Raw genomic sequence first — 18,754 nt, 5'->3', positions numbered from 1 at the left:
AACAGTATTCTGATTGGACTATGTACTTCAATATGTTACAAAATACATGTTAATGCCAGTATTCAGTAATCAAAAACATTTGTTATAGTATTATTCCCATAATTTCCTGTCACTCACTCAAATTTCTAACTATTTTCTAACTATTTTCATTATCTTTTAAGTCTGTCTCTTACATTCAGACTCACACATTTGATTTAATATTGTACAATTTAAGCCATACAAATATTTTTACATGACAGTAATTGGGAATAGCTGCGTCGCTCGGTGTACTGGGCCAGAGTTTTCTCCCTGTGTTTTATGGAGCGTACGTGATGTGTGTAAAATGGGGGCTCGTGCAAAGTTGTAACGTGAGCTGCTTTTGTGGCTCATTTGGCCGCCTTGTCCCTGTCAGAGCGCTGTCCGTGCACTTAGACCCCTGACCCCTCCTCCCTATTGTTCAAATCAACCCCCAATGTTTGACCATGGCACCTCTGTCACAGCAATATGGGGTTTATAATAAGAACCTGCATTTGCGGAGTTCTGCTCTTTTTTCTTTTCTTTTTTTTCTTTTTTTTTGCTGCATTTAGTGTAACAATAGTCAAATTTCAAGCTTACTTTCAATACTAAGGAAACAGGCTTGACACTCAAAGCTGATTTAGATACCTCAATGATCATTCAAAAAATTACTTGTTTTTTATACTTTGTAATGTAAATTTCAACACAACACATCACACAATAGTTTCTTAGGCCCTTGTTCTTTTTGTAGATTAAGACTAAAACTAAACAGGAAAGGTCAGATTTAGTCTTATTTATGCAATTTCATTCAGTGTTGATACCTTTTCAAAGGAGTATCTAGTCTTGACTTACTAGTTTTAGCAATTGTAACAAAATTACTATACAAATTTAAAATAGAAAAATAAAACAATTGTAATGCACCACGCTATTTTTTCACTGTTTCCAAAATGTTTACAAGTAAAAAATGTTTACTGTTTAGATTGTGAATGGTAAAAGCATGTTAAAATGTCATTACTACTTACTGAATAGTTATACTTGGACTAAATACTTCATTATTGGTAAGTGAATATTGAGATTATCATTGCTGGCTTATTTGCAGTATCATGTTGCCCTATTACTGATTGGTTCGGGCATGTGGGAGCAGAGCAAGGGTGTAGCCTTGATTGTGGGGTGAATACAATGCCTTAGCCTTCTTACTTCACTGGTTCTTTTGCTCTTCTGCCTCTGCCTTTGAATTTGCTCATTTTCTGCCCCGTTTTGTTCCCCCTACTGCCCCCTTTGATTGGCCCCTGCATAGCAACTTGTCACTCGGAGCATGGAAACAGATCCGCTCATCAGGCTCTGCTTACTTAGTTTTATGGCATGTGGTTTAACGCACTGTTGAAATGCTTCTGTCTGAGATTTAATGTCTTTTGTAAGAGAAAATTGTTTGAGTATTCTTATTACAAAATGTTAACAAACGTTATTTTTGAATTACAGATGTTAATATCAGTAAGTTCAAGATGTATATTTGTCAATGATTAAAAATGAGTTTGAGCTTGTTGTATGAGACAGAACAAATATGGTCTTGTCTGATTGAACATTATTGATATGTTGACATTGATCGTCTCACCTTTTTGCTAAAGCCTGAAGCCTTCACTGCCCTCTTCCTCTCCTCAGTCAAATGCATTAGGCTCAGATCTGGGGGGTCAACATGAAACACAGCATTTTTATCAACACAAATGACACTTCAGTCCTCAAATATCACTTGACAATAACAACATGGAACGTAAAATTTATCTGTGTGTTTATGGAACTGTACAATTTATATGAAATGCCAAATTGTAATTCTGATAGAGTATGGCATTTGTTTAAATTAACCCAGATTTAACTTTCATCCTTTTCACTGTTTTATATATATTTATAACTTGTAAATGTAATTTTGTCATTAATTAAATTTGACTTAATCTTGTATCTGTCTATTAATTCAATTAATTAAACACATTTCATAATAAAGTATATCATGTTAATTGTAGGTGTAATAATTATAAGGTTTATTTTTACAGAAGTAAAATATTGTCTCTAGATGTTATATTAATGTACTACTTGAGTAAATTGTGATAATACTGACAGAACTTCAAAATACCAGTGTAACTTTTTAAACAGTGTAAAAAATTTAAAATATTAATAAATATAAAATATAAGTTCTTACAAGTTGTGACAGAGGAGTAATGCTCTAGGCCACAGACCTGAGAAGTGAGAGGGTAAAAATGCTGGCTAAGCTATCCGTTTCACACACGCAGGGACAGAAGGTTCGATATTCATTCGATCGATGAATGAAAAGGCACAATGGCAAAATCGGACGGGCTCCTTTTCAAATCCACGTCTCCAATGTCCCCCCCGCGCCCCTCCACAGTCTGCAGTCGCTGGGCGGCTGCTGTGGCAGCCACACACAGGGAGAGAGAGAGGAGCAGGGGTTACATCAAGGCTGCTCCCTGGACCGTGCAAACAAGTCTAGACCAGTGACCTGCTCAATGGCTCCTTTTGAGGAGTGGGGCAAGTTCGGTCAGAGCCAGGAGAAAGGCTTTTCACTGGAGGAGCAGCTCACAGCCCACGATCGACAGGAGGTAAGGAGGGCCGGGAGGGCAAGCATCTGCTTCCATGGTTACGGGCCGGGTATGGGGACCCTACTATTGAGGAAGCTCCGTTCTCATGCTCCCACAGAGGCAATGTCACGCATTTTAAAAATGCGTCAGGCCGCTCCGACGACCAGGTCCGTGAGCAGCAGAGTGGCTCTTTGAGAAGGAAACTAAAATTATGGGATTTCAGTGTGGGGAAGCAAAAAGAGGAGGGCGAAGCTGTGGGACGGTGGGATGGGGGCGGTAGCATGTTTTGAGAATGAAGTGCGTCACATGATCACGCCGAAACCAAATTCAAACTAAGATTTTTGTGTTTTATTTTTACAGCATCGTGCTGAGAGTGTGTCCACATAATGCTGCATGCAGATTGTCATTGTTGTATGTGAGTCAGAGGCAGAGATGATTTATGCTCTGAGGGAGCAAAGGTCAAGGTTTATGTGGTCAACTGCTCTGTGGAGAGGCAGAGGGGGCCGCCTTAATGACCATTCTCTGCACTACAAACTCTCATGTTAAATCAGGGGAGATTTTCTATTTCTTAAACACTTCTTAAACATTGACAGGGATGTGTTTTATAATATTATAATTGCGTACTGTGTGCCTTAAACAGTGTCTGCACAGTTGTCGTAAACGTGTGTAACAGCGGTCACATGTGTGTTTGTTTGTTGATATGTTTGTGCTTCGACACAGGCTGTGTGTGTGTACATGTTGCAGGCTGTGTGTGTGTGTGTGTGTGCATGTTGTCTACAGTCTTGGAGGTCTGTGCTGGAACGCTGAATGTGGTGGTGCAGCTGACGCTTTGGCCGCTAACACACTCCAAACAGAACGGACAGATGGCCGGCCCTCAGGAAGGGCTCGGGGCGCTGGATCTGCTCTCAGACCGTGGGAAAGTCTGTGGCTGACTTCACCTGCTTAGGGAGCTGATGTGACTGGATTAAACAGAAGTGAAAGAAGTGCCGCATGAAAACTAACTGGGACTGAACTGCACACCGCTGAGGCTGTTTTTACTTGAAGAGAAATAGGACAAAATGGACTCTCTCGTGCATGATTCAAGATTTTTTTAAACAGCTACTTGTTTTTGTCTAATAGATGTGGAGAGTGGGTTTGTATTTCTGCATGGTTTTAAGTGTAAACAGTAAATCTTCAGTTGAGACATTAGTATAACTGATCTGGAGTCGTGCATGTTTCACTTGATTGCTCTTAAACAAGAAGTGTTTGTCAGTTTTTGGTCTGATGAATGCAGAAAATAGCACACTCGAAATGGTAAAGATCTATAGGCCACGTGTTTAATGACTTGTGAATTTTTATGTCTGGATGTACAACAAAAAGAGATATATATTTTAACTATAACTTTTGTTTTTTTCATTTCTTGCTGCCCGTTGTGGAGGCATTTTGTGTTGATTAATTAGGTTGACTGTTGAAGTATATTCTTCTTCTAACTTGTCACTGATCAAAGGCTGAGTTTAGCATGAAATCTGGACAGCTAGCCATAACAAGAAAATTCACATATGTATACAAAGATGTAATACAACTTAAAAAGATTGTACAAGATTTTGAAATTGTTACACTGTTAACCCTATGTTTTCCTTAAAAAAAAAAAAAAAAAAGAATATAATAAACAAATCACAGTCAACTGGATTACAGACTTCCTTCCTTTTTCAGGCGATGATGGAAAATATGGTCACATAATTTGAACCCACTGCATAAGTAAAATAAATATGCAGGAGACACTATAGTTATGCACTGACAAATAATTGTCTAGTTGTCACTTTTCTGACAGCGTGCAGCTCCGGCGTCTCCTATAGCGATTCCTAACCACACCGTTCCCTGATTGCTTGCTATTTTGGCTCTCCAACTCATGCTGTCTGGCTACTACAGGGTATTATCTGTCATAAAAGAAAAGTGCATAAGAGTTCAAACTGGGACTGAGTCAAGTGCTCTTCATCTGAAAACGGTGTGTGTGTGTTTGTGAGAGAGAGTATATGCGTATGCTTGTGTGTGTGTGTGTGCATGTGTGTGTTTGTGTGTGCGTTTTTCAGTGCAGTGGAGAAATAATCAGATGTGGTTACGTGCAGAGCAGTGAAGTCACTATTTGACAAGAAATGTGAACTTGACTGGCCCTCTCTTGAGACCCTCCAGGAATTTTGCATGGAGCTCTCCAGGCATAGCTTCACTGTGCTCTGTAGACCAAGCCAAACACTACACTATTGTTTTTTATACAATTAATTTAAACCATAAGGATTACAGCATACATATTTATTTGCAATAAATTTCCTTCCAGGTTCACAGTGATGGTATAATGTTAAGAGAAATTTGCATTTTTGTTTCTTGTGGCGTTTTGGTTTGAATTGTTTTCTTTCTTCTGATTAAAATGTATTTGAGACATGTTTTATGTAATTTTAATACAGTATATGATAGCCTTTTCACAAACGCATTACCACCATGAAGCCCCCAATAGTGTTGTCACAAGACTAAAATTTCAAGCTTGACTTTGATGATAAAAAATAGGCTTAATAATGAATTGATTTTGAAAAATACTCTTTTTTTAGATCATTTTTATCACAAAATAATAATAACAACTGTCTTTGTGTTACCATGTATTCTTATACTAGTTCTGATGAAAAACTTTAAAACTGTTCTATTTTCTCTAGTTTTATTAGTTTTATCCTCTTATGTGATTTTTTTTTTTTTTTAGTATAATGCTTTCTCAAATTAGTATCTACTCTTGACATTAGTTTTAGTATTAATTTGTATTTGATGTATCTGTTTTGATACTTTTGACAGTCCTAATATGTGTAACAGTGGCTCGGCTTTAATTGGGTTACTACTCCCCTTTCTGTAGTACACTGCATATAAATACACGCAGTACTATGAGGCATGTATGCTCCGGCCTGCTGACCCATTCACATCAGAGTTTATTTTTATAGTGGTAATTTGCCATTGGCCCATGGTTTGGTTCCAGAGGCCCACATCATTAATCATGGAAGGCATTACTGCAGTCTAATTACACTTTCTCTCTGTGAACCTGCAGCTCTCCTCGCTCATGTGCTCCGGCTCTTTAACACTGCACACTGCTCTAAACGCTTGCTATTGGCCAATGTCTGCGGGCTATATTACTTTGAAACCACAGGAAATAATAACTAAAGTAATATCCTTCTTAAAGTCAGGTTTTGTATGTCTTTCTCATTATAACTTGGTTTGGTGGCGGAGTAGCACCAGTGGTAAATATTTTTTATCATAATTTTTGCATCGCTTTAAAAGCAGCTTGGGGAAAAGAAGTTCAGGAAGTAGCACCAATTCTAAAACAAAATACCTCTAGACCTCTATTAGGGTTGTCGAAAGCTAGTATCAAAATTTACTAAAAAAGAGACAATTTAGTGCAAGGAAGACATTTTTAAACATCGATTTAACAGAATAGCATGATGTTATTATTATTATTATTATTATTATTTACAAGTCTAATCATAACTATTGTGCAAGTCAGACAAGGCTCTTGTTAACATAGTTGCTAGGTAACAGTTATAAGGCTGCATGTCATATCTGTGCACATGTCTAACCAGTAAGTAAAATTATAAACTTCATCAGAATTAAAACACAAGGCAGGTAATTTGAGTAAATTATGCTAACTATGCTGTAATGAAGTGAGTAGTGTAACATGTCATATGCAATTTAAACAGAGCCCAGTTAGAGAGCCTCAGGAGTTTATTTAGAAGATCATTAAGTAGCCCTATTGTTACGCATCTTCCTGTTGTTTTGAAGTCCTCCTAAGAACTTAAAAACAAGAGTTGACAGTAATTGAAAACGCCAACACCCCAGGAAACAATTGAAAGTGTATGAGGAGGTTACAATAGGTGGTGGTGGGGGATCAGTGGCAATGCTGTGTAACCCCTTTAAGATCATTATTCTACACAAAATGCCCCCCCGGAGTGTGTTACACGTTTGTGAATGGGCTCTTCCGCGGGATTTAACGGGTTAACAGCAGACAAAGGGAGTAGGGACCATGTAGCCCGGCAGGGGGGAGCCCAGTGGAAACATAGGGCTGTTTTTAATCCACAGTCCTGGTCCTGGTTCCTGTTTGCAGTGGTCAGACTGGCAGCTGACGGACATGCTGTGTTCACTCACATAGACCACATGTTCTTCCCTGCCCACAGAGAACATGCACTGGAGCTAAGCATTGTTCAAAGCACAGGCTGGTCCATAGGAGGGCTGCAAGATTAATCGCAATTGAATTTGAATAGACATAATTAGTAAACAGCAAAAGCAGCTATTTTTGAAGAATGATAATGCCGCAAACAACAAAATAGCTTGTCTTATTCTTCATAAAAATGGCTAACCCTGTGATTTAGATCTGTCCAAACATGTTCTAAAATGTGCTTCTTGAATTACATTGTCTCTTTGTCAATTCTTCTTCTGGATCTGTTTAAAATATGAACCTCGAACAGAAGACTATTATTAAAACAGAAATCACTAATCTATTTGCAATACTTATCAGAAAAATCATAATTAAATATTTTCGCAAATCGTTCATAAGAGACTTTTTGAACAGGGACTTGAACAGGTCCTGTTACCTTATAGGGCTGGGTGATATGATAAAAAAAATAAACACAAGTTTTCACCTCACATTGATCAGTCCCAATTTACGATTTCCAGTTTGATGTTATCTTACTGAAAACAAACAAAAATATCTTTCTGTTTTCATTTCGTCAACATGAAAAATACAGACTTATATTAGAACAAGAGGCGACAGTTTCCGGTTTAACCCTGCCTTTAAAATGTATGCAGATAGTTTCAGTTTTCAGATTATATTGCTTAAAAATTAAATGTGAAATTAATATCTTGTTATCTGTATACTTTTTTATTATTATTAAATTGTCCAGTTATAATGACAGCAGTGAGACAGATTGGCCTATCTTATTATTTGAATTCAGTGATCATGACATGACAGATTCAGCCTGGCAGATTACACAATAGAAAATACAATGCATGAATTAATTTGTTATACTCTATGTACAAATTTGTAAACATCTGTTTTGAGCATTATTAAAAAAAAATCCTCATTTAACACGGTCATATGTTGAGAAAAAGACCATTTGCATCATAAATATTCTTTTAATGTAATCTACTGAATAAATTAGAAAAAAGATGCCTTTATATTGAATTATTTTGGGCTTTCACAACCAAAGTATCAAAGACTTTATAATGACTACACTTTTTTTTTTTTTACCTTGATAAACCATCAGCAAAGACTTAAATTATGATGAAAAAATGTAGACTCAAAAAGTGTTGCTACGATACCAAAATTTCCAACTTAATTTTGATACTAATAAGATAAATTCTCAATATCAATACCACAATGATGATAAAAAATGCTTTAGAGATGCAGTAGACATTTTCAACTTACACTCATTGTGGTAAAGGTCAAGGTAACTTTAAAACTGTTTAGGAAATGTCAAATTTTGTCCTTTCAGTGTGATTTTTTATATCAATACCTGCTTCAACGAGTATATGGTTTTGATACTGGTTTTAATATTGATTTGTATTAGATTTTTAAAACTTTTTACATTTGGGTTACTACTCTCCTTTCTATAGAAATAGTTTATTAAGAATGATTCAAGATTAGTAGCCACTTAATTAATACCCCAACCATAGAAGCCTGAATCATTCTTAAAAACTATTTGTTCATTTTCAGTTCATACTTTATTAAAGTTAAATACTAGTAAAATGTGTTATAACATGGTACCACATTCATAAATTGTAGCAGTGACACAGTTTCATATATATAGTCTGCTTCTCAATCCTCCAGTTTTAAAAGAGCATTTAATAACAGTACAAGTTAAAGGTGCATATGTAACTTTTTGTTTGGAGGTCTGTCACCTGCTTTTTTCTATTGATATGTTTTTGCTCTATCTGGAACATTCCACAGTATGACATTAAACATCCTCCTTGCTCACATCCACCTTACGTTTATTAAATTACAGGTGATTTTATAGCTCAAAAATACCTAGAAAAACATGTATTCTGGCTGTGAGCAGAGTTGTCTCTCCACAGATCTGGCTTAATGCCATGCTGTTAGACAATCTAGACTAAGCATCTCCATGAAGAAAAGCATTTGAGGGACTCTCCTCCAGAAAAGTTACACAATGCACCGTTAAACATTGGTCTGCTTCTTTCTTATTTGAGCACAAGTCTGGTCTAATGAAAGCAGATGGACAGTGTGCTGACTGGGAAGATGTAAATTAAAAACACACGTTGTGATTGTGCTCTGGCCAGCTGCATATGATTTAAAGAGCAGACTCCTCTTGTACATCCAAGCTTACACACACATGCACAGGTCTACACGTGTCTCATATATCTGTGAGTGTCAGGGAGTCCAGGCCTGCTAGTTTAATGGATCCACTACTACTATGTTGAGCTCTCCATTGATGTCTCTTTACCTTGAGGCTAGCAATCAGATACATTTATGGCAAGTAAGAGTTTTTATAGAGCAGTGTTTCTAAAGCGAAGGTACAGGGACTTCATCGACGGTTCTTGGTATTTCAAAGAAGGTGAATGAATGGGATTTGAATTTTGCAGAATCTTTTTTTTTTTGGGGGGGGGGGGGGGGGGGGTTTGGGGGTTTGGATCAGTATCATTAAAACAATAAAATATAATAGGTAAAATTACAGTATACTACTAGTTGCTAGTTACAATACCATTAGATCAAGCAGATTTATTTTCATAGTATCAGAATTTGGGACTATTAAGAGTGTAATATAAAGCTAAGGGTGTATTTAAGACAAACATGTTTAGGATCCTCTGTTCTGTGGAGTAGTTTAATTTAATTTTATCGTTCATTCTTTTAGAATATCAACATTTTCACTTTATGCATTATATTTTTGAAAATTTTTTATATGATGATATTATCTTTAAATGATGAAAAAACGTATAGTTAAAAAAAAACAAAAAACTATATAGTCTACTACAGGCATATCAATTTAAAATGTTTATCCTCATTTTAACATTTTCTTTTCTATATCTTTCTCTCAACTTGAATTCTAGTTTGTAGGTTCCAGTTGAAAATGACACATGAGATGCCAAATCTTTTAGAAATGATGAAAGACATCATGCATAGTAGTATAGTAAGTTTGTGAACTAAAACAACAAAAGCAGCCTTGCATGCATTTGTAATGTCAACATCATTAAAGATGTATCACACTTTGCGAAACTTCTGGTGTGAGAACAACACTTTCTTGTTTCTCAAACCTTTTCCACTGACCAAATGAGCTGTGGTTTGTGTGTGTATGTTGTTAATAATGATGTTTATGGAGGACTCCTGAAGATCATTTTTCACTCGTAGTTTTTGTTGCACAATATGTTGTGCAGTGAATGAGAAGTTTCCCTCGAAAAACACACGACTTTTATAGGAGCTATATTACGCTATTTTCTGATCCATGTTATAATGTTGTTTCATCATCACAAACATACCTGAAGTCGTGTTTTCTTTCATTCACACATGTTTAATACACAAACTCTGCGGAGTTCTTTTCTCAAACAGAAAACACTCTGTTCCACCTGGTAATGCCATGTGGTAATACTTCACTTCGCTTCACTGTGTTTTTAAACTCCATACACCTTCACTAGAATCTTTTGGATAATATCAGTCTTGGAATTGCCAATTTTTACTAAACAAAAGTTAAAATGTGGCTGTTAACTTGAAAACTACCACTACATGACATCACACATCACAGAGTAATAATAAAGGATTACTCAAATGTGTGAATGGATCAAAACACTACTCGAGGTATGTTTTTGATGATGTGACAACATTTTAACATGGGTTAAATCTCAAGAGTTAATTTTGTATAATACTATAGGACCTTTAAACTTTGAATCTACTTAAAACTTCTCCTCTAGTACAAACTAGTTAAAACTGTATGACTCTTTTTACTGGAAACCTATCCTGATTCACCTGCTGATTTACTTTTTATGAGACTATCTACTTCCCAGTGTGTGCCAAAGCCATCCGCTCTCACATCTCCATTTAAAAATCATCATCATATTAATCCTACTCCTCCTCTTTATGAGTTTCGGCTTATTGACTGGTACCTCCTAATTGCCTCTGATTGTTTTGCATGGGCCTAATTAAAGCCTAAATCGGCAATCATTTTTTCCATAGACCTGCACTAATTTACAGCGTATCCAGTGTTCCTTTCCCATTGCCAGACGATTGCTTTGATAATGAGAGGTTGTGCTCAGGATTATCTTTTGGGAAAGCGTTTGGTAAGGACACGCCAAGAAAAGGTGTCATTATGATAACTGCCTGCTCGGCCACAGTAATGGAGAGTCATTGGTAATGTAGTCGATTAGGGCCTGTTCCTCTGGAGATAACCTGCACAAAATGACTTGTGCCATACATTTCAGAGTGTCTTTGAAATGTGCACACCTGCTCCTCTGCACTGTTCATGGCCATTAGAAGTGAAGTTTAGAGGGTTGATATATAGTGACAGTTTGATGTATTTTGGTTAAGATAACTACTTACAATATATTTTATTACTAGCATATTGTAGGGTTTCAAATGCAGATTTTGGTTTTAATATAGTGAGTTCCTTGGTCTAGACACTAATAGTAATGACCAGGTTCAATTCTTTTGTGAATTTTCCTTTTGGATATTTCATGGCAATTGGGAAATCTGCCTCTTGCCCCCCTGAAAATGCTCTGTTCCACCTTGTGTTGTCATATAGTGGTAGTTTAAGATAACAGATAACTTTTGCCTTTAGTTCAGTAGAGATTGACAATCCCTGACATTATCTAAATGATTCTAGTGAAGAGTTTAAAAACAAAGTGGAGCACCTGTATTACCAGTGTTATCTGTCTGAGAGAAGAACTAAATAAATAAATAATATTTGTGTGTTAAACATGTGTGAATGAAAGAGAACCCATGTCCTGGTATGTTTTTAATGAGGAAACAACATTATAACATAGATCAGATAAAGCGTAATATGAGCCCTGTAATACATATTGATTATATGAATACACATGGCATAATCCAACTGTCATCTGAAGCTAAATGTTTACAATAGAGAGAAAACTTCAGTCCGTTATCATATTTACTATCGTTTTTGTCCTGTATCTTTGTTTTAAAAAGCATTAAGACAATTACTTTCCTGTATGGAGGAGCTACTGTGTGTTTAAATACTAATGCAGGCTGCACATTTCTGTTGAATAATAGCACATTAACAACTGTGGCTTCCTGATTATAACACCATTTAATGCCATTTATGAGTCCCTTGATGTTTAGCTCACCTGCTCTAATGTGCAATTCTATCCTCTCCAGGTCTATTAATATATTGTAAATGAGAGTTTTTTTTCCTCCTTTTGCCTATATTCATGTCAAGAGCAGTTCCCAGCCTCTGCATGGTGTGGCTAATGCAGAAAATGAAGCGTTTTATTACTACTATGCTCTCAATATCCTTTAAATGGTAGTCAAACTTTTTATCTAAAGCCCCTATATTATGAATTATTGAGTGTTTTCGAGATACTTTTGAGCGCCTTACCTTAATTATGCATTTGTAGAGAAATAAAGGAATACTACTGAACATAATAAACTCCTCAATTTATAATAGATGGTGCAAGGACTTGACTTTGAAGCATTTTGAATTGGGTAAAAACAATAGCTGTTCATACATATTCAAAGGTCTCAGTATGTTTCGATAAGGAAAACACATTCTAACATGGCTAAAAGTAGGGATGGGTGATTTGACAGTGCAGTTAATAAAAAATTTTTCCTTCTATTGATCAATCTCTATTTGTAAAACAAATAAAAATGGCTTTCAGTATCATTTCCTGAAAATAACAGACTTTTAATCATTACCATTTTAACACAAAGAAATAGTCACATTTCTTCCTTCAAAGTTCGAACTTTGCTCCAAACAACATGCCTTTACTGACGGAGGATTAAACTTGAGCTGATCATTGACAATTAGAAATTACTTCATCTCAGTCTTGATTAAAATTTGATTAATTGCACATTGCTAGATAAAAGCCATGTGTAGTTATGATTTCTCTTATTATAATACATTTAAACTCAAAAAATATTTTTCATATTTTCTATACTTGTCTCTGATATAAAGAGGCCTTCAAAAGCAAGGGCCATTTGTTTTAAAATAGCATATATAATGAGTTTAAACTGTTTATTGAAAATATCTTGAATATATCTTGTTTCAGAATGATGAAAACTTGTTGCCATAGCAATTAACAATTAAAACAAAAGATATCCTTTGAATGGAAAAAAAGTCCAATGTTTTATGAATAGAAATGTTTTATTTGAACTCACTTCTAGGATCTTGATGAGTTATGAAGTGAACAGCACACACACTTGTAATTTGCTTGTTGCCCCATATCACATTTACAACATACATGTATTTATGTATGTAATTACTTCCGATATCACCATGAGATGTTTTACTAGCTGAGTAAACTGCTAAAGTAAGCCCTTTATTCCTCCACTGTCTGTGCATCCTGATCAAACAGCGGTAATTAAAGCACAAGGCCAGGTCGAGAGGTGATCCACACACGCCATAAAACGCCACGACTGGAGGTGCCATAGCGACCAATCCATTTTAATTGTCGGTGGAATTAATTTGAAACGCTCAGGTCAATTAAGAAGATGCATTCCTCTGGCTTTGTGTAATGTCATATTCATCGATCCTCAGAGGTTACTTTATGCACTCACGTGTAGGATACGTTTGTGTTTATGAAACTCCTCCGTTTGAAATTCATTATTTATTGATCCCTTTTAGCAATGATAAAAGCACGCTCTGATAGCAGCACTGCTCAGAGCCACCTAATCAATTCTGTGCCATTCAAAATCAAATACCCTTTTAGTTCGTTGTTAAAGGTGCACTGTGTAACTTTTTGGTTGGATTCCATCACCTGCTTGTTTCTATGGATATGTCATCATTCTGCCTGTAATGTTCCACAGAATGACTTTAGACTACTCTACCTTACATTTATTCAATTGCAGATGGTTTTACTGCTCGAAAATACCAAGAAAAACAGGCATCCTGACTGTGAGCGAGGTTGCCTCTCCAGAAATCTGACCTGTAACTTGGTTTGATATGGTTTCCATGAAGATAGAAAGATTTAATACCATACTGTTAAACATTCCAAACGAAGCAATAACATATCCAGGATGAAAAGCATTTGACAGGCCCTCCACTAGAAGTTACACAATCCACCTTTAAGAATAAACACTTTATGTTTCATTTTTATTTATTTGTATGTAGTTGTCTATTTGTATGTATTTATTTTGGTGAAAGCGATGGTTTGATCTACTTTTAGAAGCTGTAGTATTTTTTTCCCAGCATGCCGGTTACTATGAGGTTTGGTTGTGTCTGCAAGTCTCTTCCTCTTCCTTTAACTCTTGTGGTACGTGCCCTCCATGCTTCTCTGAGCTGTGATTGGCTGTTGGGGAGTCAGCTGCAGCCAATGAGAAGCTGTGGAAATCTCAGTGTTTGTCTGGTGCTAGGCAGCAGGATCAACAGACAGGTGGGTCAGACAAAGTCATTGTCCTGACTGACCACCAGGCTGATCCTACCTTATCAAAACACATAACAATATTTATAATTTATAATCATGTATCTGGCATTTTGTTTTTTTATTTCACATGTATTAGAATCCTCGTTAGGATCCCCAGAGGGCCAGCAAATCTTGGGTCCTTTAGAAATACATAATACAAATTTAATGACATATAGAGATGCCATGGCAGTATAAATAGTACAGTCTAGTTACAAAACAATGTATGAAACAATGAATTCATTAGCTTTTACATGAAAATTTATAAATCTTAAATCAACATCAGTTCATTATTAGACTTAGATGTAGACGTAGACAAACTTTATTGATCCAAAATGGAAATGATTTGGACACAGCAGCTCACACATCACAGTAAATATTATAATAAAGAGAAAAACATATATAAATGACTATAATTAGTTCAAAATAAGTATCAAAAATAACAAGAGACTGGTGCCAAAAGTATTATAAGTATAGTATGTACAAGAAGAATAAAAATATAGAAACATTGTAAATATATCTCTGCTATATACAAGAAGTTGTAAGGAGAAGAGAAGATTAAATAGTGATTACATGGGGTTATTTACTACATCAAAATAAGCTTCATCTGATATTTCTGCATCATGTACAGGATTTTAGGCTCTTTATTTTGCGTGTTTGCTCTTGCTGAGTGTTTTAGTAAAGTAAAAAGGCTTCTGTACAATAGATATTTGTACATTTGTAGCTTCATTAGTCTGGATATGTTTTCCCCTCCACATGACTACGGTAATATAGTTTAGGCATTGCAGACTATATAGTATTTGCATGGCTTTGTCCCCTGAAACTCAAGTGCTTCAGCTTGTGTCTGAATGAACCTGTTGACTGTTTTTCTGTCATGGCTGGAGGCAGAAGGAAATGAATAGAGATATGAGCTCAGAGCCAGAAATAACAGGCTGTCTTCATCGAGCCTGTGGAGAATAAAAACACACATCGTGCAGGAATTTCACTGCCAATGTCCAAAATATTTTGATAAGTTTGTTATTCATATTTTATTGCCTTTAAAACCTCCTTCATGTTTTATAGTATGGTGTTATTTAATTTTATTTATTTATTTATTTATTTTTCATTTTTAGAATCACAATTTTTATTTTTACTAACCACACAAAAACAACAATTTCAAAGAATAGACATAGAATAATATCCACTATTTATGATTTAATTATTCTTGGCTAGAAATTACAACATTCCATACTGTCTTTAACAACTGTTGCTCCTTTTTCTATATTTATTTATTTTTGCAGTCTCATAATATTCAGAGGCTTGTTTTTGGCGAATCAGTTCATGTGATGTTTGGTATTGTTGGTGGAGGCGTCTGTCTGCTGCTGCACCCCTGTCTGGTTTGAAATGGTACAGGCCATACCCAAGGGAAGTCCTTCCCCCGTCTCATGTGAACTTTGACCCTGGCCTCCTGCCTTTCAGGATATGAGATGACCCTCAGTGGGGGAATACTTAGAGGTGCTTTATCTGAGAGCCTGTGTTTAATATGAGCAGATGAGCTCCTTGTGTTTGCACTACTGGTGTCTGGGCACTATCCATTGTCACTAATTCACATGCTCTGTTATTTGTACTTGTCAAACTGATCTTAAATTTTAAATGTAATGTAAAACATTGCATGTGATCTTTACTTTCTTTGCAATAATGCAGTTAGGATTTCATCATCTCTTACACCCATGCAGTGCAATATGCTAAGTACATAAGCAACTACACATAATTGAATCACATCCCCCTGTGTGCCAGTGGATGGCTCTGACACATTTGAAAGTTGAGGGCTGTTATTCATAGTAATAGCTGGAGATGTGTCTCTGGTGCACTCAGAAGAAAGCCTGATTTGCTCTCAAGATGGAATCTTTGTTTCAAGCACTTGCTGATGACTGATATAGAGATAGGTCTAATAATCTGGGCTCCGTACAGACAGCTTAACTGGCATTAAAATCACATTACTCCTGATCGCTGATCTCTCCTGGTCACACTCCTCAATATTATTGACTTACTTCAGCATTAATTTGTGAAGCTGTTCATTTCTATTGAAATAAACCAACATCACACATGTCCTGTCTCAAACGCCACCATTCAGTGTTCTTCTGTGTGTTAGGAGGCAGCCACATTTCTATTTGTGATGGACATAGTGAAAGAAAATATATGGCTAAGATAAAAGACAATGAATCAGATTCTTTTTATAGACATCCTTGAGATAGCTCTTTATTGTATTGTCACAGATGTATGGCTTAAGACACTAAACACCTTTTTGTTCTTCTAAATGTCTATATGGATCACTAAATATTTGTCAGCAGGCTTTCATGAGTTTTGTTTTTCCCCCCCTCAGAACAATCCTGGCATTTGAGATGTAATCTTAAACAACCAGCACACCCATGGAGTTGACTTTGGAAGGCACAAGGCATTCCTGCCCTGAGATCTCGTCACCTCGGGGTGCTTGGCTGCGTTCCAGACCCAGGTTGCCATGACTCCTAACACCACCCTTTGCACCGCCTCCCCCCTCTTCACCAAAATGTGCCAGATTTTGGGCGAGGAGAGGGGGGAGAGGGTGGCAGACTGGGCTAACATTTTTATTTGGACAAAAGATATATTCACAGACTCAGCAGAATACTTGAATCGTGATGTGGTTTTTTTTCTGTGAGGAAATCATAAGATCTTTGAGGCGCACAGAGGCGGACAAGGGGTAAACTTTGAATAATGATGCCAGCAAAACCAATTCTCTCCACTTCTTTTTTTCCCTTGTTCTTGTGTCTAAGAAAATGGCGGACAGTGCATTGCTGAACTGTTCCGCTGTTGTCTGCGTGCTCAGTTTTCATTTCATTTCGTATTCCTCCTCCTATGTCTCAAACTATGACAGCAATACCGCACCACCACCACAAGCTAGTTTAGACAGATAATGATATTAGCTCTATCAGTAAGAGACATTCCCCCCTTACTTTTTTAATTCTCTTTGTCGCATTGCGGCCGAAACAGTTTTCTAATATCATTTGTAGTTCCTGGCTCTTGCTAACCCTTGCTCGGGTTAATGGTAACTGGTTGTGCCATGCTTGACTGCACTGGCATTTTTCTCATCCAGACAATTTTTCTTTTCGTTTTCAATGTTATCTGCTTTTACTCTGCGGTCTTGGATAACTTTTCACCACAGCCTTATAGCTTCTGCCAGTAAGAGGGATGCCTAGGCAGTTTTGTGGGTAGTTTGCAATAGCAATCTCGTTATTATATGAGTTTGATATCCGCGTGCAGATGGGAAACTCAACACTGTTATGAAAACTTGAACAATAGGAGACCATTGATCATTGTGCACATTTTTAAAACAACTCTTTTCCTGTTTTTAGGAGGAGAAAAATAACTGACCTTGTTCCCCCCTGAGTGGAAAACATCGATGTTGGTAAGTTAACTCCATCTGTTTCATGAACTTCCACTTTTGGGGTGAGGCTTAACAACAGCATAGCTAAATTTTTTTTACTCAGTGACCAAAGTTACGGACATTTCTGTGATAAGTTACCTTCTGGCTATCATTTCAACAACACACTTATAATTAGGGGTGGGCGATATGGCAAAAAAAAGTATAATATCATAATTTTCTTAGAGCTAGAGCAGTTTAGATTTTATGAAGATTAAGCCTGTGACGATAACAAATGTGTTTAAGTGTCATACATTGCTGAAGTAAATATAGACAATAAACAGTGATATTAAATACCATTATGCCACTGACACAATGACCCTAAAGCAGGATTTCACTCAAAAAACTATTTAATATAGTGTATACAGAATTGTTAATTAATGTAAGCTAAAATCAATAAATGAATAAATAAGTGAATAAATAAATAAACACTTCATGAGTCATAGAAGTTTTTTATTCAACCTTGTACAGCTCAAATTTTATCCTAGTACAGAAAAATGACAAAAGTCCCCCACTAGTACAAACAAAAAGTTCTCATGATAAATGATAAAATCTATCATGTATTTAATAATAATTCAATATAGTTTTATACTATATTATTTTGAGACTTCTGCTTATTCTGAAAGTTTACGCTTCATTTCAGTTGGTTAAATCTACCTGTCACTCACTCAGAGATGTGGGTTGGAAAAAAGGTTTTTGAGCATAGAGCTGAAAATAATTGTGACTCATGAACCAACCATCAACCAAAAAACAGGTCTGAGATCACAATTAAATGTTTATCACAATATTGCCCATCCCTACTTATAATTATATTGTAGCTCAGCTGAAAGAGTGCTTGTTCTCTGATATGAAGGTTGGCGGTTCAAATCCCGATCTGTCTGTGCTCACTGTATGAATGGGTGTAGTGCTTTGAGTGCCTTGAAGGTAGAAAAGCACTATATAAAATGTGACTATTTATTGCCGTTTATATTTTTTATTCTTTATTAAATTGATTTGATACTTTGGGCTTAACCTCTTGGCACAAACCCGTAGATCCGATCTTGTGGCAAATCTGACATCACAAGCTCGATTCTGTGGGTCTTTGTCATTGTGGTGTGAACGTCGTAACTTTTTGTGCTTTTTACAAACTTTTTTTTTTCCTTAGATGTAGTTTCAT

The 18,754-nt window shown here is 36.3% G+C and overlaps 1 long non-coding RNA gene across 1 annotated transcript in view; it reads left to right on the top strand.

Moving 5' to 3' along the window:
- LOC129407472 (uncharacterized) overlaps positions 1-18,754 on the top strand; it is a 46,625-nt gene that overhangs the window by 13,406 nt on the left and 14,465 nt on the right. The window contains exon 2 of the long non-coding RNA XR_008631559.1: positions 17,531-17,583. This is a non-coding gene — a long non-coding RNA (uncharacterized LOC129407472). The remainder of the gene's footprint in view (positions 1-17,530; positions 17,584-18,754) is intronic.

The sequence above is a fragment of the Boleophthalmus pectinirostris genome, unplaced genomic scaffold, assembly GCF_026225935.1.
Source record: "Boleophthalmus pectinirostris isolate CB_2022bp ecotype Guang Dong unplaced genomic scaffold, ASM2622593v1 HiC_scaffold_12, whole genome shotgun sequence".
NCBI classification, from domain to species: domain Eukaryota; kingdom Metazoa; phylum Chordata; class Actinopteri; order Gobiiformes; family Gobiidae; genus Boleophthalmus; species Boleophthalmus pectinirostris.
The sequence above is the reverse complement of the archived record's forward strand: the minus strand, read 5'-3'. Positions and strand labels throughout refer to the sequence as shown.